The 25,207-nt window shown below is 45.9% G+C and overlaps 1 pseudogene; it reads right to left on the bottom strand.

Annotated features, from left to right (window-relative positions):
• Window positions 1-9,386: 9,386 nt before the first annotated feature.
• On the bottom strand, window positions 9,387-23,350 carry LOC135821681 (ATP-dependent RNA helicase laf-1-like; annotated as a pseudogene).
• Between the last annotated feature and the right edge of the window lie 1,857 nt (window positions 23,351-25,207).

The following is a 25,207-nucleotide window of genomic DNA, read 5'->3' as shown; positions in this document are numbered from 1 at the left end:
GTACCTCACCTAAGCTACCCATGAAGCTAGAAAGAACATCAGGTCAACAGAATTGTACCAGAGGAAAGCATCTATTGCCCGAACTTCTTCATATGAAATGAACAATATCCTTCTCCATAGAGACAACATGCAGATGAAGTGTATGGACAAATAATATATAAATAGGCCATTCACTGAGGGCATGGAATGATCTCTACGTGTAGATTGGATAGACACATGCACGTCTGCAAGGAAAGCATTTGTTCATGGGTTAGTTCATGGGCTGATTGAGTTCACATGGACTACAAAAGTTCATAATTATAATGCCATCTCTCCTGAGCAGCAAAATTTCAAAACATACGACATTATTTCGTTCGCTAATCTCCGCTACTCGTCGTCTCACCTAGCTTCAGAAGATGTTACGAGAGATAGGAGAGTCTCCAGCAGGTAGCGCATCCATCTTCAGGAAGTGGAAAGAGCAAACGGCATGGTCCTTGGTTGAGGTAAATGCTGAACGTTTGATTTGTCCCAACCAAGATTTCAGCACTTGGTTTGTCACGATTTTCGCTTGCCAGCTAACGTCTCCGCACTCCAGCTTTCCCCTGTCGGTGTCACGTCCCAGTACACAACGGATAGGACTACTAATAAACAGTTCACGGCACTAACAGCATTGAACACAGTACTTCTTTCACTTCGTGAATACAAGAAGACAACTGAAAATGACACAATTCTGCAGTGATCGACCTTCTCTCTCACGGAGCTAAGCAGAATGTGCGTCATCACCTGTAGTCGCCATGGAAACGGGACCAGGAAATCAGTGATATGGCAAGTTTCCCTTGCCGTACGCAAGCGAGAGATATACCATCGGAACCGATATCCAATTGTCTTTCATCTGAGCCCTACTTGAAAAATCGATGCACTTCCCCTTTAAGCGAGCCAACATCACCCCGATCCCAAAATCCGCTCAGACCGACGTCCACAACGCAACGAGCTACCGCCCAGTTTCGCTGACGTCGATCCTGTCCAAAGTGTTGGAATCCGTGGTAATAGAGAGGTTCCGCATAACGTGATTACGTTAGTAAAAAACGTAGTCGATCTACGGAAAGTCTTACGTAAACTGCATGCGCATCTGGGTTCCGCCATACGGAGTTTTCAAATCACGTAGCTGCCCTTGGCAACTCCGAACACGGCAGTGTACGACCAGATCGACCTGGCCTGCTGGGGAGAGAGTCATAAATTTGTACCCCAATCCACTTACGGACCAGCTACGTTATCAGAGCCCTATCTACGTACTCTCCGTAGACAACTTTCCGTAAGTGGAGTGCAAACTCGCGAATTCACGGGTTTTTCCCGCCCACTAACGTAAAGTTGCTCAACTTTACGTAGTGCGGAACCTCTCTATTGTCGCAACTATTCTGTCACCTGGACTCGACTGCATTCCTACATGATCACCAATTTGGGTTCCGCCCAAATCGCTCCGTCCATCAACTGCTCTCTTTGGCAATTAATGACTGGTGTCTTGCTCGGGACCAGGGCCTGACCTCTGCTGTCGCGTTTGTTGACCTTAGTAAAGCGTTCGATCGTGTGCAGCATCAGCAGCTACTCTTGGCTTTGCACGAGATTGGTATCAGCGGATCAGCACTCTCATGGTTTAAATCCTACCTTTCTGGCAGAGCCCAGCGGGTCCTCAGGTGCGGTGAGGTCTCTCCATTTCTACCTGTCACTCGTGGGGTCCCGCAAGGCAGTGTCTTGGGCCCAACTCTGTTTAACATCTATGTTCGCCGCCTTCCTGCAACTGCTGACACATCCGGGACGAAATTGCTCGCTTTTGCGAACGACAAAACGGTGTACGAATCCTGTCCGACGGCAAAGGAGGCTGCAGATTTAGTTTCCCACACGTTATCAGCACTCGCTACTGATCTTCAGCAACTTGGCCTGAATATCACTGAGAATAAGACTGTTGTAATGTTCATCGCTCCCAAGCGCTCGCCGGTCTGTCCCACGCCCACTATCTGTATCGATGGTAAAGTGCTGACAGAAGTGTCCAGTGCTCGCTGTCTGGGGGTTGTAATTGACAACAAGCTCTCGTTCACACCTCATTGTGATAAGCTTGTTGCCAAGGTGTCACGCAAAATTGGTGCTCTGCGGCGTTCTTTTCGTCAACTGTCCCCGTGCGCTTGTCGCCTTTATGTGCTATGCGTAATTCAATCTGATCTAGAATTTGCATTTCAATCGTTCTTACCCTGCTTATCTGCAAAAGACCGTGGGCGCCTATTTGCTGTTCACCGTCGTGCGATCCGAGCTGCCTGTGGTGCCCATTACTGTGCTGACGTGGACCCCCTTTACCACTCTCTTAAGCTATGTCCTCTGGACCACCGTTTCTTACATTTGTTCATTAAATTTATCTTTCAGTGTAAAGTAGCACACCCGGTTGCCAGTTTAGATTCTCTATTTTGTAGGCACAGTACACCTGCTTACACCACTCGCGGCTCTTCTGCAAATAATCTTTCGTTATGCCGATATAAGACTGCATGCGGGTATCGCTCATTGTCTAGTAGGATTGCTTTACTTTGGAATGCTCTGCCCTTCGAAATGAAGTCTTGCAATACGTCTTCTGCATTTCACGCCCATCTTGCCTGCCTTCTTAATGACGGGCCACAATATACCCGGTTAAAACAGCTCCTTTTTGAAAATGTTTTCGATGAGTGATGTGTCGCTTTGTTTTGCTCTAATTGGTGCTTTTCTCCAATGTCATGCAGTCGTATTTTTTCAGCTTTTATTTCTTGTGTACTTGCATACTGGTATTTGTTTAGTCCCACAATCTGCGATAAAATGATCAGCTGTAGCACCTACTCCACTTTATGTTTATGTATCTATGTCATTCGGATCTTCCCAAGTTGCACAATGTACTGTTGAGATACCGAATTCAAATAAATCAATACCATACCAAAAAAAATACGTGCCACATATCTTACATGGGTTCGGTCTCTCTACGGCATGAGCACGTGCATGATCACATAGGCTGCCTGGTCGAGTGAAAGGCATCCCGCATACATCACACTGGAATGGTCGCCCTCCAGTATGAGTACGTTTCTGATCACATAGGCCGCCTGATCGAGTCAAAGACTTCCCGCATGCATCACACTGGAATGGTTTCTCTCGAGTATGAGTAAGTCATGTTTATGACTATGAGCACAGAGATTGCTAGAATGAGCGAAAGACTTGCCGTCGGCATGCCTGGCGCTATCCCGTACCTGTCCCGTACCGTACCATCAAGATCATAACGTGAAGCAACTTGGAAGAATTGGTATGTACGTAAACACAGCCTTTAAGGCTGTGTTTACATGAGAAATTTCAACCCAGCCCGGGTTGAAAGTCTGTACGATAGACAAAAGAGGTGAGCGTTTACATGAAGATAGTTGACGCGGGTCGAATACTGATATGCCACCAAAAGTCCACTTTTAGAGTCCTGTATGGTCACGTGAATCCGTTCGCACGAAATTTGCATTATGCAGTGCTGTTCAAACCTGGCGCGAGACACGCACAGAAGTACATTTGTAGGATTTTCTTGACCCGGGTGGATTTCAACCCGGGACAAGCGCAATGCGTCATGTAAACGCGCCATTCATTTTGTGCGCATGGCGGGTTGAAATCTGACCCGGGTCGAACTCAACCCGGGTTGAAACGCTTCATGTAAACACAGCCTATTGGGAATGCATGCAGCGCAGGGCGATGGTGCGGGTTCGAATCCTAGGGGCATGTTTGATTGGTGAATCCGGATTCTGATCAGAGTCATTGGAGCAGTCAGAAAACCAGTTATTAATCAAACAGAACGGCGAATATTTTTGCTGGAAATATTGTAGAACTCATGATAGCTCATCCAGCCGCGAATAGTGTCCAGCGGATAATGCCGGCATTATATTCGGCATTATGAGACTATCGGAGCATCAGAGCATTATGGAGCATTAGAAAGGAACAAGATGAGCATTATGTGAGGTTTGACTAGCATAACGAGTAATGTCGGGAAATCTCAGGTTTTTGGCAACAATCGGCTAAAGCCGTGAGGTGCAACGCCATGTATTGTACCGGCACATGACTTTGTGATTGTGTAGACACGAAACACCTTTAGCACTAATGCTACATTTACCTTACCACACAATTCCATTGCTACATAAAGTCTTTATTTAGCAATGTAGTATGTAGCGAGGTAAATGTACAGGTGATGTAGCATGCCCAAATTGCAACTGAGGCTGTTACACAAAATCCGTAACGATGATTTACGAGGAGATTTTTTTAGAAATCATGGAGAGCCATGGAGGAGACTAGACGTGCCCGAAGTGAATACCAAACAGACGAAGAGAAGTTTCCGGTTAATAGAAAGAGTTATGCCGTAGGCTCTGGCCATAGCATCTCTAGCGATACTGAAGCAAACACTGATCCATAGATAAATTTGGAACTGGACGAAGGAGCGGCTATAAACAGAAAGAGCTTGTTCCAAATAAGTGCCTTCGCCCTGTCCAGCTCAGCAGGCTCGAAAAGAACTATAATTTCTCTTGGACGCAATGCCAAGTCGATTTGGAGTGCTCAGGAGCGCATGTCTTACTTTCCTGGTGAAGCACCCACAGTTAGTCCTTGGAGGATTGTAATGCAAGGACTACAGTCATAAAGTGCTATCAGAAAAGAAGAGTATTGTGGACAACTATTTTGTCTCCACGCAACCTCAGGAGAAGAAGACAGCACAAGCAGAGGATGTAGAGCGGCAAAATAACTTGTATTCAGGATGTCTGCAAATGGGATGGATCTCGAGTCTGAGATCGTCTCTCAGGAACTGGCCTCACGTGTGCTGTTTCAGATGAAGACATATTTCACAGAGTGGAAGCAGTGACAGCTTCTCTGCAGGCAGGAATATCACTTCCCATGATTAGCTTCCAGCACCCAAATGATCACCAGCAATAATTTTTTTGTTGTGTTCTTTTTTTAATTCGGACAGCTCAACAGTACAGAAGTACAACTACAAAGATTACCGAATAGAAGGCTCCGAGAATGGGAAACCAAAAAGAAATTAATGGTTTCACCTCTCACTGCATGTACATGGATAAGCAATGGAAAAGATTTGATACACCCATTTCAGCCACAGCCCTGCTTCAAAGTTGCAATGGAGAGCAGCCAATGGAGACGCGATCATGTCTTATAGTGCTAAGAAGTGGTGGAGTTCGTGAGATATATTGTAGCAGCTTCAGAGGCAGATCGACTATATGCATCCTTTCCTGGAATTAAGTTTGACAATGTGCAGCCATTCTTCCATTTTTGTTCCAAACCAAGAGCATTATAGCCCTTGCTGAAGCATTATAATCAGCATTATGAGGTAGGTTTTGGAACATTATGATTATCATTATACGAACATTTTCAGAGCATTATCCGCTGGACCATAGCCGCGAACGTCAAAATTTCCACAGAGTTCAAAGATTTCTACGTTGCTCAAGATGCGAAGGCAAAACAAACTTGAAACGCAACTACAATCGGAGAAGAAGCTTCGAAGACAGCCAAAAAATCAATCATGGACGTGGAGACCGCCGTGTAATGTGCAAAATCCACGTTGACCTCCTTGTACATCACCACGCCCTTTCGTAATCACTGACATGCCAAAATCGATTAAAATCGAAACAAAAACGAAACTCATTGCGTAGTCCTGTCAGGTTTTCATTGGGCTTTGCAACATGCTCTGGCTGCTCCAGCCTCGGGGATCGGAGTGGTCAGAACATGTTCTGAACACTCCAAAACTAGAGCAGACCAGTTCAGACCAATCATACGCCCTGTTCTTAATGATCCTGTTCCGGATCCAACCAATCAAACGCGCCCTAGGTAATGTATTGAATAAAAAATAGGAGAAATGAAAAATGTATAACATCCCTGTTGATAAATATGGTGGTAAAGACACACCTGGCAATATGGCGGTAAACACACGCCTGCCCACACACGCTCTCTAGGCTGCAAAGTTCTGGCACAGAGCTCTCCTTCTCACCACCACCACCATCAGTTCGCGCCTGGCGCCTGGTCGATGCATGGCTGGCGGTATCCGGCATAGCAGGCTGGTACATCAAGTAGTGCATGGCACATAGCAGATGACACAGCAACGACATAGCTCGATTGCGACGTACGTTTCGTCCCCGCTGGACTCATCAGGCAATCTTCTTCTTGGATGTCTTCACACGGAGCTTGACTCGGGAGAATGAATTTGAAGACACCACTGCAGCTGTACTTATGGTTGATAAATATGGTGGTAAAGACACACCATCCCTGTTAATATAATAATTATGTGCTTTTTTGCAAAGGTAATCAATGTGGTAGACGGTGTCGTGTTACCCTCGAATGCAACGAGAAGTTTTTTTATTTCGCTCAGGGCCCTACGCTATGCTTTTTTGCCTAGCTCATCATGAATGGTGTTCGAACAGATGGAAACTGTTTGCAACACAATGATGTAGCGGATCAGTTCGTTGTGGTTTGGTTGGGAATTGTAGCCATTATTATTTTTCTGGTTTTAGAGTTCGTATCGGAGCAGCCGTTCTGTAATTCAAAGCCAGACGTCATGGTCGACGTAAAACATTATTTACATACACAAGCTCGGGGAGCAAAAGTCTCTCTGTCCCATAAGCTGCCCCATACCAACTAAATACAAAACCATGCACTTACAGACGCAATCACAGCTGTGAAGACCTTTTGGCGTATGCAATGAACGACTGGCAGTGGGCCTTGGACAAGAAGCAGCTGTTTGGAGCTATGTTCAACTTTGTGGTCATGAGCAAGGCCTTTGACCGCGTTCAGCATAGAAAGCTCGTGCAGGAACGGGCTTCAGTTGGCGTCGGAGGTGTGGCATTGCGTTGGTTCGCAGACTACCTTACTGGGAGAACCCAGCAGGTCGTTGTCGGCGGTGCCCGAGGCAGTACAGAGCCCCGCTCACGTGGTGTACCACAAGGCTCCGTGTTAGGCCCCTTCCGTTTCTGCATCTATATCCGCCGTACCCCTCAGAAATTTTAACATTGCCGTGCAGCTCTCCTGTTTGCGGACGACATCGCGTTCTACGTCATTGGTCGCAAGGCTTCAACCGTGCTCAGAATGCTGCAGACAGATCTCTTGAATCTGGAGGACTTCCTCAGCGAGCGGAGACTGGTGCTGAATTCCAAAAGGTCTCAGCTACTGCTGCTCAGACGACCTACTGCGCAACTGGACGTGATCCCCAGCATCACCTGCAAAGGCACCGTAATCCCCGAGTCCAGCCATGTTCTGTACCTTGGCCTCCTATTGCACTCGTCGCTCAGCTTCGAGCAGCAGGTTGAGCGTGCGCGCGCAAAGGCACAGTGCAAGGTTGCCTCATTCCGCCACGGGCGCCGCGATGTCTCCATGACCCTGCCACCACATTTTTCACCTGACAATTGCCCAGAGTACCTTGGACTATGCCAGCACATCTTATGTTCACTGCTTGTCTGCTAAACTCCGAGACAAACTTGAGTCAACCAGCAATAGGTGCCTAAAGCGAGTGTTTGGCCATGATCAGTATACTTCTATCGATTTTATTCTCACCAAATATAACCTGTATACTTTCTCTCGCCGTGTAAACTTGAAGCTGTTTGTGTTTGTTTTTAGGTGTCTATCTCGTTGCACCAGTCCTCTTTTAAGCACGATATTTACCCCCCGCTCTGCATCATGCCGCACAAATGCTGCTACCCGCGGTCAAGCTTCAGCCGTTCTGAACCTACCCAGAGCTACGTCTCGTTACAGCCTGAGTGCTATTTCATTGTTTGGCAGTAGACAGATGGATCATGCTTCCAACTGTATGTCGTCAAGCTAAGCCGCTTTCTGCATTTGTCACAAGCACCAAGTCATTCCTAGGGTTCCCAGTAAAAAGGCAACGTCTGTTGGGAGTTCCCTAGTAAAAATTAATAATAAATTCTACTACTACTACTGCTACTTAACACGAGCTAACTGTTACATGCACGCGTTGCCCTTTTCACGAACCCTGACAAAGGGATTGGTCTATTAATATAACCAAGAGTGCATAAAGTTTATGGACTCTTGATATGACCAAGAGTACTCTTGTTATAACTCATGCACGAAGTCACTAGATTACACCCGCACCAGAGATGAACGCGACAGCGCCAGACATCATTACGGTGTTGTACGGTATAAAGGCCGATTCATACGTCATCTCGCGTACGCGTGATGGCTTTCCCGTACGCGAAATAGTTGAGCGACGCGACGCGTTTACCGTACGCGAAATGAAGTATGAATCAGGCTTTCGTATAGCATGTCGTACAACAGTACGATGAAATTGGGTGAGAAACTAAGGACCATTTAAGCGCTTGGGAACGATGAACATTGCAACACTCTTATTGTGAGTGATAGTCAGGCCAAGTTTCCGAAGATCAGTGGCGACTGCTATCCCGAGTATTATAATATTAGCATTACGAAAGCATAGACAGGATGCGTATTACAGGAGACCCAAGTTGCTGAAGACCAGTAGTCATTGCTGATAACGCGCAGAAAGACTAAATCTGCAGCCTCTTTTGCCGTCGGACAGGATGTGTATTATAGGAGACTGTAAAGTTATGTAATGTGCTCCACAGGCAACGATGCATTCGGCCGTCAGCAACAGTTAAGCACAAGCACACTAGCAAGGTAAGGACATTATTTTATTATTGTATTGTATCGTATTGTATGGAATATAATGTTATCTCATTGGCTCAACAGGTCAATGTATTACTACCAAAAGGCCACAAAATCCGATTATAAGGAGATAAAAGGAAAAGAAGGAGCAAACCAAAAGTGGATGAAGTGAGAGAAAATATGAATCCGCAAAAATTCTGCAAACACTTTGGCCTAACTCATATTCAAACTGATTGAAACGTTTTTGCAATACAATGATGTAGACAATCAATAGATATGATGAAGAAAGGAAAAGGATACAATGTATGGTATGACAAACTGTCCACCAACGTATCCAGATCTTATACAGTCAGCGAGTGCCACAAAATGGCACATAACTGACAAGGAGTAATGAGACATTCGGCGACCTGACACCTAGCTCAAACACGTCTTCAAGGCGCAAACCAACAACCTTCCAACTTGGAAGGCTCAGGTTCAGAAAGGTCCAAGAGGGGACCTTCTTTTGTCCTTTTTCTTTCTTCATCATAACTATACTGGCTCACCATCCGAGTTGAACAATCATAAGAAGAAACATTTCCATCAGTCCTAATGCTGAGTAAGAACAAGAGACATTTCTTGTTGACTAGGACAACTGACAAGGGGACCAACGGGAACAGGTATATGTATGTTGGTGGAACGACATTTTATTATAGACAACCAGACCAGGACGAACGAAACGACTACATGGTGATTATTGAAGAGGGAGATTATGGAAGAGGGCTTGCTGAAGAGGGAGAGAGTTGAAGACAGAGGCAACGCAATATACAGGGCCTTGGTCGCTATGGCAAACATGGGCGCGCAAGTAGCTACCCAGGCCAAATGAATAATGCATTTAATTAGAATATGAACTACATGTAATTACTTTTGGGCCTAACATACCACCCCTCCATGAAAAGAATGCCGCGTCCTCGCAGAAAAAAAGAGAGAGATGAAAAGTAATAAAAGATGACTGAGGGAGAAAAACACACACACACACACACACACACACTGCACGCGCGCACGGATCTCACAGAATTATTTACGAGAATCATGCATTACAGTTATTGTTCCTGTACTTCTCTAAGTTTAAAGAAAAAGAAACTAGTCATGAAGAGGATCCTACTGATACTGCTTGCATCAAAAATTAGAGCGTGGCTCACCATGATCGGACCTCTAATTAAGTAATATTTTATGAACACACGCGCGCACACACACTACAAAAAAATTCACGAAATGTATAAACCGCAATTAAATTTGACGAAGAAGGAACGCATACAAAAAAGAAAGAGAGAAAGGTAGCTGACCTGCATCACGTGACGAGGTGGACCTGGATGAGACGAGGTTGACATTGAAGAGACGAGGTTGGCGACAAGACGAATGCCAGTCGGTAGAGCACGAGCATCCCAGGGTCGCGGGCTTCGGCAAAAGCTGGGCGCCAATGTTGAGTATGTGAATAGGTTCACCGAGTTGTGGCGATCGCAAACCTTTACTTAGCATGTTCTGCATAGCAGGTAAGCAGCGGTCTTTCCTGAACCAGTCTGGGCACATGCCATCAAGTCACGACCCTGGATGCAAGCAGGGATTGCATACTTCTGCACTGGTGTGGGGCGTTCGTAGTTGGCCTTGTTCAAGTTGTCCATCAGCATCTGGTTCAGACCGGACTCAGTGAGCAAGTTCATTGGTTCATTTAGATTCTTCCCAGTGAACTTGACAGCAATGTGGTCGTATTTATCAAAGTTGATACCGGTTGCAATCTTCCTGAAAAACTCTTCTTCGCCGTAAGGCGGAGGAGGGGGGACATAAGTCACAGGCGCCACGGGGCGGTCCGAATCTCCAATGATGGACATAATAGTGGCCTTGGCTTTTTGGCACGCATCGTCATCTCCTTCCAACGTGACTTTTGTAGTGGCGCCTTCGCTGTCCTTGTCAATGTTGATGTGGGCACCACTCTCCTCTTGGATCTCCTGAATACGTGAGCCTCCCTTACCGATAATTCTGGCAACTCGGTCAGATGGAACATCCAGATACACAGATGCACCGCCGCCACCATCGGATCCAACACCAACTCCACCACCAAATCCACCGGATCCATCACCAGATCCATCACCATATCAGCCGTCACGTGATCCGCCACCAAATCCACTACCGGTACCTGCTCCAAAAGAACTGAGAGTTTGATAATGCCGATTGATCTTTCAATGAAGCGATTCGGTCAAGTATTCACGAAGTTACGAAAGTTTGAAGTCTCCCGGTTGATTCTGCAAGAAGAAACAAAAAAGAACAAACCGTAATAAAGCGACGAGAAATCGAGACGACCAATAGTATATGTACAGACCACATGACAAGGACCAAGACAACCAGACCACGGACGAATCACACATGACTTTCATTCCCAGACCAAACTAGCACTGTGCATGTACAGCATTCACTAGACAGTCACGCTCACACAGACGGAAGCAGATTCTCACCCTCTGCCAGTAAAATTATGACATCAGACACTGGACTCTACAAGACAAGAACCAAATACAACAACATGCGTAAATCATAGTCGTAGTACAATTTCGCAACACCATTGGTCAATGTCTCTTTTTTCTTTCTTTTTCCATACATATACTATGTGCACATCCCTACCTTACATACACACCCTCTCTTGCTTGTGTCTACGGAAACTTGATGCACGTCCCAAGACCTTCATGCCTTCTTAAATGCCCCGATTTTGTGAACGACATGCCACATGTCTTACATGGGTTCGGTCTCTCTACGGCATGAGCACGTGCATGCTCACATAGGCTGCCTGGTCGAGTGAAAGACATCCCGCATATATCACACTCGAATGGTCGCTCTCTAACTCCAGTATGTTTACGTTTATGATTACGTAGAAGGCGTGCTCGAGTGAAAGACGTCATGCATACATCACACTCGAATGGTCGCTCTCCAGTATGAGTACGTTTATGATTACGTAGACGGCTTGATCGAGAGAAAGACGTCCCGCATACATCACACTGGAATGGTCGCTCTCCAGTATGAACACATTCATGCTCACGAAAGTGAGAAGCCTTCTTGAACTCTTTTGGGCAAAACCGACACCTATGCGATATCTTACTATCAGACCGATTGTCCGGATCTTGACTCTGAGCCATAACCTTAGAAGAGACAGAATGCTGCCCAATAGGACGCCCGCGTTCGCCAAGCATGTCATACAAACCAGGTTGCTCCCATGTTTCAAGTTGCCGTCCAGCAGAAACTCCAGTGTATGAAGCTGTGGCTGGAGTAACGACGCCCATTTCAAGCAGAAGTAATGGTTTCACATGCGAGCCGCGTTCCTCATCCGCGCTGAACGTAGAAGACGAGTCCTCCACGTGTTCCATTTCATGCCGTGTACTAGACGTTGCTTCATCCCTTTCGCTTTTGTCGCTGATTAGAAATGTCTTTTTGAAGTCCGTTTGACAATCAGAAATACTGGCTGAAGTTACTGTGTTCCTCGTACATTTAATCCAAGATGGTGGGGAAGCCGAGATTGGGAGACTGGTAAAGTCAGGGCAAACATTTCTCGTATTTTCTCTATTTTCCAGTGAAGCAGATCTCATACACGACGCTTTCTCAGTGTTTCCTTCGGCAATGCTCGAATTTGGAGATGGTGGAACAGACGATGGACCATACTCTCTAGAACCTTGGTTGAGCATTATCCTGCGTGGCTTTATCAATGGCGGCATTGGTGATAGGTCACTAGAATCCATACAACAGTCAGACGTCGGCTCCTCAAAGTCTTCCATTTCTCACTGAGATGCAACGGAGCAGTGGACAAAAACTACGACGCTAAAATGATTGGCTCTCAGGCGTGCTTTAATATCGTGTTCTAGGGTGCGAACAGAAACCTAGTCGATAAATTGTTTGCCATACGATAGCCCTCAATAGGTTATGAACTTGAAGTACATGGCACCTTGCTGTTATCACCTCAAACGGTATACAGAGATTCATTTTCACACCGTTCCCCTTGCCGTGAACCTCAAGAACTCATTGGTCGCAAGGCTTCAACCGTGCTCAGAATGCTGCAGACAGATCTCTTGAATCTGGAGGACTTCCTCAGCGAGCGGGGACTGGTGCTGAATGCCAAAAGGTCTCAGCTACTGCTGCTCAGACGACCTACTGCGCAACTGGACGTGATCCCCAGCATCACCTGGAAAGGCACCGTAATCCCCGAGTCCAGCCATGTACCTTCTCCAAAAGAACTGCCGGTACCTGCTCCAAAAGACCTTGCGCCACCAAAGCCGCCACTGTCACCACCAGTGCTCTTGTAAGTTCCAGCAAGAACTTGCTGGATGGCCTCTTTTGCCTTGGCAGTGGAGTCAGTCGATCCCTACCGAAGCCGCCGCCTCCGGAACCCCACTCGTCACCCATTGCCTCCGCTTAAAGCAGCCGAAAACAACTGAATAAGATGTAACTCAAGCACAATTTAAAGCAGCCGGATACAACTGAATAAGATGTAACTCAAGCACAATTTAAAGCAGCCGGAAACAACTGAATAAGATGTAACTCAAGCACAATTTAAAGCAGCCGGATACAACTGAATAAGATGTAACTCAAGCACAATCTAAAGCAGCCGGAAACAACTGAATAAGATGTAACTCAAGCACAATTTAAAGCAGCCGGAAACAAGCCACCATCACCTCCGAAACCGCCATTGGCTCCTCCAAAACCACTGTCATTTCCGCTGCTACCGAAGCCGCCGCCTCCGGAACCCATCTCGTCACCCATTGCCTCCGCTTAAAGCAGCCGAAAACAACTGAATAAGATGTAACTCAAGCACAATTTAAAGCAGCCGGAAACAACTGAATAAGATGTAACTCAAGCACAATTTAAAGCAGCAGGATACAACTGAATAAGATGTAACTCAAGCACAATCTAAAGCAGCCGGATACAACTGAATAAGATGTAACTCAAGCACAATTTAAAGCAGCCGGAAACAAGCCACCATCACCTCCGAAACCGCCATTGGCTCCTCCAAAACCACTGTCATTTCCGCTGCTACCGAAGCCGCCGCCTCCGGAACCCATCTCGTCACCCATTGCCTCCGCTTAAAGCAGCCGAAAACAACTGAATAAGATGTAACTCAAGCACAATTTAAAGCAGCCGGATACAACTGAATAAGATGTAACTCAAGCACAATGTGCAAGGAGCCAAAGTGCATCCTAGCGTGTGGGAAAGATGGAGCAGAAACAGACCGGGAAGGGGCCAACAACAGTGTGACCGCACGTGGAAAGGACTGAGCTACTGCGCATGTAGAAGAAGGGAACCCAGAGTCGGTAGAGCATGCGACTCTTAGTCTTAGGGTCGTGGGTTCGAGCCCCACGTTGGGCGCCAATGTTGAGTAAGAACAAGAGACATTTCTTGTTCACTAGGACAACTGACAACGGAAACAACGGGAACAGGTATGTTGGTGGAACGACATTAATTATAGACATTTATTGTAGACGACTAAGACCAGGACGAACGAAACACTTACTTGGTGATTATTGAAGAGGGAGATTATTGAAGAGGGCTTACTGAAGAGAGAGAGAGTTGAAGAGAGAAGCAACGCAATATAAAGGGCCTGGGTAGCTATGGCAAACATGGGCGCGCAAGTAGCTAACCTGGCAAAATGAATAATGCATGAACTAATGAATGTGAACTATATGTAATTACTTGTGAGCCTTACACTAATAACATGCACGATGAGCTAGGCAAAAAAGAATTTCGTAGGGTCCTGAGCTTCCAAGCTCTCCCATATCATGTTCTAGGGTGTAAGCAGAATCGTAGCCCATAAATTGTTCGCTATACCACAGCCCTCAATTGGTTATCAACTTGAAGTACTTGGCACCTTGCTGTTATCACCTCAAGCGTTAAAGAGACAGTGATTCATTTTCACACTCTCCTGCTCCCCGCCCTTCCACTCCCCATTTTGTTTCCTTTGGTGCACATGTGCAGCTGTGATGCCGAGACCCTTAGTGGGCTGAGCTTCCCAGGTCCCACCCACTCCGTCCTCCTGGATATGTACCATTGTGTCGAGTTCTCCTCTTCATTGAAGTTCATCATGCAGTGAGTGTTCAATAGTAAAAAAAGATGAAAATAAAATAAAAAACACCGTTCGCCTTGCCGTGAGGTTCAACCCTACAGGCCAAATTTCAATCATGTTTGCACCAACTGTCGTAGAAAATGAGTTCGGCTGCGCAAAAAGAATCGTGTCGTCTGGAGTGAAAATCACCTCTGCTACTTTTAATATTGTCCAAGGAAAAAAAAAACCCTTGGGTATGCAGTGTTGCACTGCTATTCTGACAGACGTTGAGGGTCTATTACTCCCAGAAATATTCCTTTTCAGATTAGAGAGTGTTGTGACTGGACATTTTTTTTACAAGATACGGTTCAGTGAAGTGTGGGTATGGGCGGGTAATGCTAGTTGTTTGCTGCGATAATCCTAAAGGCAATGCTCATAATAATGAGGATATAATGCCACTTATAATGCTCACACTACTCCATAATGCCAGTTTGAAAGCTGGAAAAGTCGATTTCAGAAGGCCGTCTTGGATCAAGGCGAAAGCGTAGAAGAAAAAAACTTAAACAGCAGGGAGGAAGCTTCCACTAACAATCCATCGAGAAGGTTGGTTTGCAACGTCAAGTCTCCTAGCTACGGGATCAAAATCCTCTAGTTCAAAATAGATCCACCCTGATCCTAGCAAAGTGACGGTAACCCATGTTCATTGTTGTATGCTGGTGTGGTGGTATCAGAAGTCGCTTCAGTGGCGTCAGCAGGAGTCATTATTTTCGTATGCATGAAGATCAGATTCTTGAATATAAGACAACATTTCAAAATACAGAACTGCATACTGCACATTAGGATGCGATGCTGGACTGTCATCATCTAGACTATGGCGTGCAGAAATACGACAAGGCTTGTGTGAATAGTGTCATGGACTGAAGTTCTTCCAACTGCTACGAACGTGTACTAAATCTGTTTTTTTCTTCTTCTTTTTTTCTTCATACTATGTGCACATCCCTAACTTACATACAGACTCTCTTGCTTGTGTCTACGGAGCGTTGATGCATGTCCGAAGACCTTAGGCGCACTTTTCACATTACGGATGTTCTCTGGTACGTGTACATGTACGCTCATGCCTGCGTGGATGGGAGGACATTGTGAACAGCAGCACGCAATCAAGTCTTGCAGGTAAACGTCTCCCTCAAGAATGGAGACGTTCATGCCTTCCTCAATGGGCCGATTTTGTGAACGACGTGCCACATATCTTACATGAGTGCGGTCTCTCTACGGCATGAGTCTCTACAAAGAGTCTATACGCTCATGCCTGCGTAGATGGGAGGACATTGTGAACAGCAGTACGCAATCAAGTCTTGCAGGTAAAAAGTCCAACTGCAGAATGGAGATGTTCATGCCTTCGTAAATGGACCGATTTTGTGAACGACGTGCCACATATGCTACATGAGTGCGGTCTCTCTACGGCATGAGTCTCTACGAGAGTCTATACGCTCATGCCTGCGTAGATGGGAGGATATTGTGAACAGCAGTACGCAATCAAGTCCTTCAGGTAAAAAGTCTCACTCCAGAATGGAGATGTTCATGCCTTATTAAATGGACCGATTTTGTGAACGACGTGCCACATATCTTACATGAGTGCGGTCTCTCTACGGCATGATTCTCCATTATTATTATTATTATTATTTTTTCTTCAGACTTTTCCCGTTTGTCTCTTTCCCTCAAACCAGTTAATATTTTATGACTTGGGGCTCCCCGCGTGCTAGTTTGTACGTGAAGTGTGTGGGTTACAGTGAGGGCTGCGTCCCACCCGCCTGTGTGGATTCACAGGAAGTGTGAGTTACGAAGTCTGAAGAAAATGTTGAAAGGCCTCTGCTGGGATGACGACTACACCATAGCTCAGTGGTTAGAGCATCGCTGGCTACAAGCGAGGGTCCCTGGTTCGCGTCCTGGTGGTGGCAGTCAATTTTTTCTTCAGACTTTTCCCGTTTGTCTCTTTCCCTCAAACCAGTTAATATTTTATGACTTAGGGCTCCCCGCGTGCTAGTTTGTACGTGAAGTGTGTGGGTTACAGTGAGGGCTGCGTCCCACCCGCCTGTGTGGATTCACAGGAAGTGTGAGTTACGAAGTCTGAAGAAAATGTTGAAAGGCCTCTGCTGGGATGACGACTACACCATAGCTCAGTGGTTAGAGCATCGCTGGCTACAAGCGAGGGTCCCTGGTTCGCGTCCTGGTGGTGGCAGTCAATTTTTTCTTCAGACTTTTCCCGTTTGTCTCTTTCCCTCAAACCAGTTAATATTATTATTATTATTATTATTTTCCCGTTTGTCTCTTTCCCTCAAACCAGTCAATATTTTATGACTTGGGGCTCCCCGCGTGCTAGTTTGTACGTGAAGTGTGTGGGTTACAGTGAGGGCTGCGTCCCACCCGCCTGTGTGGATTCACAGGAAGTGTGAGTTACGAAGTCTGAAGAAAATGTTGAACGGCCTCTGCTGGGATGACGACTACACCATAGCTCAGTGGTTAGAGCATCGCTGGCTACAAGCGAGGGTCCCTGGTTCGAGTCCTGGTGGTGACAGTCAATTTTTTCTTCAGACTTTTCCCGTTTGTCTCTTTCCCTCAAACCAGTCAATATTATTATTATTATTATTATTATTAACTTTTATTTTACTAGGGTGTTTCCCACAGACCTATGGTCTTCTTACGGGAGCCTCTAGGAAGGTTATGCATGAGCGAATAAATCTACGAGAGTCTATACGCTCATGCCTGCGTAGATGGGAGGACATCGTGAACAGCAGTAGTGACTGAGTACGCAATCAGGTCTGGCAGGTAAAAAAAGTCTCCCTCAAGAATGGAGATGTTCATGCCTTCCTCAATGGACCGCTTTTGTGAACGACGTGCCACATATCTTACATGAGTGCGGTCTCTCTACGGCATGAGTCTCTACGAGAGTCTATTCGCTCATGCCTGCGTAGATGGGAGGACATTGTGAACAGCAGTGCGCAATCAAGTCTTGCAGGTAAAAAGTCTCACTCCAGAATGGAGATGTTCATGCCTTCTTAAATGGACGGATTTTGTGAACAACGTGCCACATGTCTTATATGAGTGCGGTCTCTCTACGGCATAAGTCTCTACGAGAGTCTATACGCTCATGCCTGCGTAGATGGGAGGACATTGTGAACAGCAGTACGCAAACAAGTCTTGCAGGTCAAAAGTCTCCCTCTAGAATGGAGATGTTCATGCCTTCTTAAATGGACGGATTTTGTGAACGACGTGCCACATACCGTACATGAGTGCGGTCTCTCTACGGCATGAGTCTCTACGAGAGTCTCTACGCTCATGTCTGCGTAGATGGGACGACATTGTGAACAGCAGTAGTGACTGAGTACGCAATCAAGTCTTGCAGGTAAAAAGTCTCCCTCAAGAATGGAGAGGTTCATGCCTTCCTCAATGGACCGATTTTGTGAACGACGTGCCACATATCTTACATGAGTGCGGTCTCTCTACGGCATGAGTCTCTACGAGAGTCTATACGCTCATGCCTGCGTAGATGGGAAGACATTGTGAACAGCAGTTCGCAATCAAGTCTTGCAGGTAAAAAGTCTCCCTCAAGAATGGAGAGATTCATGCCTTCCTCAATGGACGGATTTTGTGAACGACGTGCCACATATCTTACATGAGTGCGGTCTCTCTACCGCATGAGTCTCTACGAGAGTTTATACGCTTATGCCTGCGTAGATGGGAGGACATTGTGAACAGCAGTACGCAATCAAGTATTGCAGGTAAAAAGTCCCACTGCAGAATGGAAATGTTCATGCCTTCTTAAATGGACCGATTTTGTGAACGACGTGCCACATATCCCACATGAGTGCGGTCTCTCTACGGCATGAGTCTCGATGAGAGTCTATACGCTCATGCCTTCGTAGATGGGAGGACATTGTGAACAGCAGTCCGCAATCAAGTCTAGCAGGTAAAAAGTCTCACTCAAGAATGGAGATGTTCATGCCTTCTTAAATGGACCGATTTTGTGAACGACGTGCCACATATCTTACATGCGTGCGGTCTCTCTACGGCACGAGTCTCTAGACTGCTTGATCGAGTGCAAGGCGTCCCGGAGGCAAGTATAAGTCATGTATGTACATGTTTATATAATACCTTAGACCTGATTTGAACATGGCCAAGTTCATCGCTACTGCAATAAAGTCTTTTGGTTCAAAATAGGTCCACCCTGATCCTAGCAAAGTTCATTGTTGTTCCTGTTCATTGTTGGATGCTGGCCGCCAGCAGCACACTACTGCTGTATACATGAAGACATAACTCTTGGATAGAACACAACATTTAAAAATGCAGAAGTCCATGGTGAACATTGTATTATGGCAGGACGAATGAAGGCATATAATATTTCTCCATCATTTCTAGGTCATTTTCACAATAATCCGCAGCTGAAGTGCCTTTCACAGGCTCAAAAAAACAGCTTGAGCTTGAGACGTGATTTTCCTTTGAGCACCATACCTCCCCTCCAGGACCTCGGATTGCGTTCGGGTGGCTTCTTAACAACAGCTGAGAGTTTGATAATGCCGATTGATCTTTCAATGAAGCGATTCGGTCAAGTATTCACGAAGTTACGAAAGTTTGAAGTCTCCCGGTTGATTCTGCATACCGGGTGAACGAATATTCGCCATGAGAAATATTCGTCCGAATGTGTCAAAGCGAACGAATATTCGAACATTCGGTATATTCGTTTCACCACTAGCACTGAATAGCATCATGGACTAAACTTCTTTCAACTGCTACGAACGCATACTATTGAAATAGTAATGCCTTCTCCCCCTGGCCCCTGTCACACAACAACACAAACAACTTGGTAGAGTTTCTGACTTCTTAATTGAAGTTCTTATACAAACGGAAATGGCATAGGAGGTGATAGACGAAAAAAAGGTGAAACGAAAGACAAAGGAAAAAGACAAACCGGAAAAGACAAGAAGAAACAAAAAAGAACAAACCGTAATAAAGCGACGAGAAATCGAGACGACCAATAGCATACGTACAGACCACATGACAAGGACCAAGACAACCAGACCACGGACGAATCACACACGACTCTCATTCCCAGACCAAACTAGCACTGCGCATGTACAGCATTCACTAGACAGTCACGCTCACACAGACGGAAGCAGATTCTCACCCTCTGCCAGTAAAATTATGACATCAGACACTGGACTCTACAAGACAAGAACCAAATACAACAACATGCGTAAATCATACTCGTAGTACAATTTCGCAACACAATGGTCAATGTCTCTTTTTTCTTTCTTTTTCCATACATATACTATGTGCACATCCCTACCTTACATACACACCCTCTCTTGCTTGTGTCTACGGAAACTTGATGCACGTCCCAAGACCTTCATGCCTTCTTAAATGCCCCGATTTTGTGAACGACATGCCACATATCTTACATGGGTTCGGTCTCTTTACGGCATGAGCACGTGCATGCTCACATAGGCTGCCTGGTCGAGTGAAAGCCATCCCGCATATATCACACTCGAATGGTCGCTCTCTAAGTCTAGTATGTTTACGTTTATGATTACGTAGAAGGCGTGCTCGAGTGAAAGACGTCATGCATACATTACACTCGAATGGTCGCTCTCCAGTATGAGTACGTTTATGATTACGTAGACGGCTTGATCGAGAGAAAGACGTCCCGCATACATCACACTGGAATGGTCGCTCTAAATTATGAACACGTTCATGCTCACGAAAGTGAGAAGCCTTCTTGAACTCTTTTGGGCAGAACCGACACCTATGCGATATCTTACTATCAGACCGATTGTCCGGATCTTGACTCTGAGCCATAACCTTAGAAAGGACAGAATGCTGCCCAATAGGACGCCCGCGTTCGCCAAGCATGTCATACGAACCAGGTTGCTCCCATGTTTCAAGTTGCCGTCCAGCAGAAACTCCAGTGTATGAAGCTGTGGCTGGAGTAACGACGTCCATTTCAAGCAGAAGTAATGGTTGGTTTCACATGCGAGCCGCGTTCCTCATCCGCGCTGAACGTAGAAGACGAGTCCTCCACGTGTTCCATTTCATGCCGTGTACTAGACGTTGCTTCATCCCTTTCGCTTTTGTCGCTGATTAGAAATGTCTTTTTGAAGTCCGTTTGACAATCAGAAATACTGGCTGAAGTTACTGTGTTCCTCGTACATTTAAGGTGGCCCTCTGAGCTTTACGGCACCCCGCCCGGAAAACAGCGTAACTTTGTTTACAATGCATATAATTGGTTCAAATTTTCAACACTAATTCCTGAGATCCCATAGTCTGATCTTCACCAGGAAAAATGGACCTCTTCACAAGCACTGTCGGTGTGGATGTGAATTTACGAAAATTGCCGTATATAGAACTCGTAACCAGCACTCAGAAATACCAATGTTTTTATCACGACATTTTTCACATGGAGTACATTCTTTACATCCAACTTCAGGTGCTAAAACAACAATATACAAAGAAAACCTCAGAAAAGGTTTCCAATATCGAAAACACAAAACCATAGTCCAAATGCGCAAAAGAACGACACATGTTGGAGATGCTCTTTACAGCCTATACTACCTGAGAACAGGCCACATTGAGTTTTAGCACCTAGCCAAAGGTCCACGGATTCAGAAAATATATACTTTTGGGGGTGTAGAAGCAACAACTGAAGCCACAGCCTGGTTACAAGGTCCGGCAATGGCTGAAAAAGAGAGAAAATTGGGTACCAAAATTTGATTTATGTAAATGTGTTTTACAGGGTAAATAGTGGTGTGAGAACGGTATGATCTTATTTGGATAGGTATGTCTGTCTGTGTGTTTGCCTCCCTCTGTGTGTGTGTGTGTGTGTGTGTGTGTGTGCGTTTGTGTGTATGTCTGTATGAAATTTTTAAACCAACTTGCAATTATTGGAATTTACTATTATTATTTCGAAATTTCACATGTATTCACCTATGTTCAGGCGGCTATATCTCCGGAACGGCTTTGAATATCGCCCTCAAATTTTTTTGTGTGTTCTTGGATGATATAGGAAGGATTTGACTGCACTTTGGGAGCAATCCAAGAAGGTCGGGTTTTTGACCCCCAAAGCTCAGAGGGCCACCTTAATCCAAGATGGTGGGTAAGCCGAGATTGGGAGACTGGTAAAGTCAGGGCAAACATTTCTCGTATTTTCTCTATTTTCCAGTGAAGCAGATCTCATACACGACGCTTTCTCAGTGTTTCCTTCGGCAATGCTCGAATTTGGAGATGGTGGAACAGACGATGGACCATACTCTCTAGAACCTTGGTTGAGCATTATCCTGCGTGGCTTTATCAATGGCGGCATTGGTGATAGGTCACTAGAATCCATACAACAGTCAGACGTCGGCTCCTCAAAGTCTTCCATTTCTCACTGAGCTGCAACGGAGCAGTGGACAAAAACTACGACGCTAAAATGATTGGCTCTCAGGTGTGCTTTAATATCGTGTTCTAGGGTGCGAACAGAAACCTAGTCGATAAATTGTTTGCCATACAATAGCCCTCAATAGGTTATGAACTTGAAGTACATGGCACCTTGCTGTTATCACCTCAAGCGGTATACAGAGATTCATTTTCACACCGTTCCCCTTGCCGTGAACCTCAAGAACTCATTGGTCGCAAGGCTTCAACCGTGCTCAGAATGCTGCAGACAGATCTCTTTAATCTGGAGGACTTCCTCAGCGAGCGGGGACTGGTGCTGAATGCCAAAAGGTCTCAGCTACTGCTGCTCAGACGACCTACTGCGCAACTGGACGTGATCCCCAGCATCACCTGGAAAGGCACCGTAATCCCCGAGTCCAGCCATGTACCTGCTCCAAAAGAACTGCCGGTACCTGCTCCAAAAGACCTTGCGCCACCAAAGCCGCCACTGTCACCACCAGTGCTCTTGTAAGTTCCAGCAAGAACTTGCTGGATGGCCTCTTTTGCCTTGGCAGTGGAGTCAGTCGATCCCTTCAGTTCAACCTCAACGGTATCACCCTCGGCGTCCTTTTGGATGTTGATTCCAGCACCACTGTTATCTTGCAGCTCACGAATCATGCTACCGCCGCGACCAATGAGCTTTCTTACATCACCGGCAGGGACATTCGTGATAATTGGCTCACCATAGCTTCCACCGCCACCACCCCCAGCAATGCAGGCCTGGATGAGTTCCTTCGCCTTAGCAACCTGGACATCAGCACCTTCCAACTCAACATCCGTCATTTCACCAGCCGAGTCTTTCTTGATATTAACGTGGGCACCGCTAGTATCCTGGATTTCCTTGATCTTACTACCGCCCTTGCCAATGATCTTGCGAACATCACCTGACGGAACCTGGACAATATTGTCACCACCAGCAGAGCTGCTGCCACCACCACCTAATCCACCTGAGCTACTGCCACAACCGAATTCATTTTGGAGTCGCCACCTCGACCCCCGCCACGGCTACATCCACGGCCACGACCTCTCCCAAGTCCTCCGCCGCCGAAGCCACCATCACCTCCGAAACCGCCATTGGCTCCTCCAAAACCACTGTCATTTCCGCTGCTACCGAAGCCGCCGCCTCCGGAACCCCACTCGTCACCCATTGCCTCCGCTTAAAGCAGCAGAAAACAACTGAATAAGATGTAACTCAAGCACAATTTAAAGCAGCCGGATACAACTGAATAAGATGTAACTCAAGCACAAATTGAAGCAGCCGGAAACAACTGAATAAGATGTAACTCAAGCACAAATTGAAGCAGCCGGAAACAACTGAATAAGATGTAACTCAAGCACAATGTGCAAGGAGCCAAAGTGCATCCTAGCGTGTGGGAAAGATGGAGCAGAAACAGACCGGAACCCCACTCGTCACCCATTGCCTCCGCTTAAAGCAGCAGAAAACAACTGAATAAGATGTAACTCAAGCACAATTTAAAGCAGCCGGATACAACTGAATAAGATGTAACTCAAGCACAAATTGAAGCAGCCGGAAACAACTGAATAGGATGTAACTCAAGCACAAATTGAAGCAGCCGGAAACAACTGAATAAGATGTAACTCAAGCACAATGTGCAAGGAGCCAAAGTGCATCCTAGCGTGTGGGAAAGATGGAGCAGAAACAGACTGGGAAGGGGCCAACAACAGTGTGACCGCACGTGGAAAGCACTGAGCTACTGCGCATGTAGAAGAAGGGAACCCAGAGTCGGTAGAGCATGCGACTCTTAGTCTTAGGGTCGTGGGTTCGAGCCCCACGTTGGGCGCCGATGTTGAGTAAGAACAAGAGACATTTCTTGTTCACTAGGACAACTGACAACGGAAACAACGGGAACAGGTATGTTGGTGGAACGACATTAATTAGAGACATTTATTATAGACGACTAAGACCAGGACGAACGAAACACTTACTTGGTGATTATTGAAGAGGGAGATTATTGAAGAGGGCTTACTGAAGAGAGAGAGTTGAAGAGAGAAGCAACGCAATATGAAGGACCTGGGTAGCTATGGCAAACATGGGCGCGCAAGTAGCTAACCTGGCAAAATGAATAATGCATGAACTAATGAATGTGAACTATATGTAATTACTTGTGAGCCTAACACTAATAACATGCACGATGAGCTAGGCAAAAAAGAATTTCGTAGGGCCCTGTGCTTCCAAGCTCTCCCATTATCATGTTCTAGGGTGTAAGCAGAATCGTAGCCCATAAATTGTTCGCTATACCACAGCCCTCAATTGGTTATCAACTTGAAGTACTTGGCACCTTGCTGTTATCACCTCAAGCGTTAAAGAGACAGTGATTCATTTTCACACTCTCCTGCTCCCCGCCCTTCCACTCCCCATTTTGTTTCCTTTGGTGCACATGTGCAGCTGTGATGCCGAGACCCTTGGTGGGCTGAGCTTCCCAGGTCCCACCCACTCCGTCCTCCTGGATATGTACCATTGCGTCGAGTTCTCCTCTTCATTTAAGCTCATCATGCCGTGAGTGTTCAATAGTAAAAAAAAAGATAAAAATAAAATAAAAAACACCGTTCGCCTTGCCGTGAGGTTCAACCCTACAGGCCAAATTTCAATCATGTTTGCACCAACTGTCGTAGAAAATGAGTTCGGCTGCGCAAAAAGAATCGTGTCGTCTGGAGTGAAAATCACCTCTGCTACTTTTAATCGTCCAAGTAAAAAAAACACCCTTGGGTATGCAGTGTTGCACTGCTATTCTGACAGACGTTGAGGGTCTAGTATTACTCCCAGAAATATTCCTTTTCAGATTAGAGAGTGTGACTGGACATTTTTTTTTACAAGATACGGTTCAGTGAAGTGTGGGTATGGGCGGGTAATTCTAGTTGTTTGCTGCGATAATCCTAAAGGCAATGCTCGTAATAATGAGGATATAATGCCACTTATAATGCTCACACTACTCCATAATGCCAGTTTGAAAGTTGGAAAAGTCGATTTCAGAAGGCCGTCTTGGATCAAGGCGAAAGCGTAGAAGAAAAAAACTTAAACAGCAGGAAGGAAGC

The sequence above is a fragment of the Sycon ciliatum genome, chromosome 7 (genome assembly GCF_964019385.1).
Source record: "Sycon ciliatum chromosome 7, ocSycCili1.1, whole genome shotgun sequence".
NCBI classification, from domain to species: Eukaryota; Metazoa; Porifera; class Calcarea; order Leucosolenida; family Sycettidae; genus Sycon; species Sycon ciliatum.
This window is presented reverse-complemented; position numbering and strand designations above follow the sequence as displayed.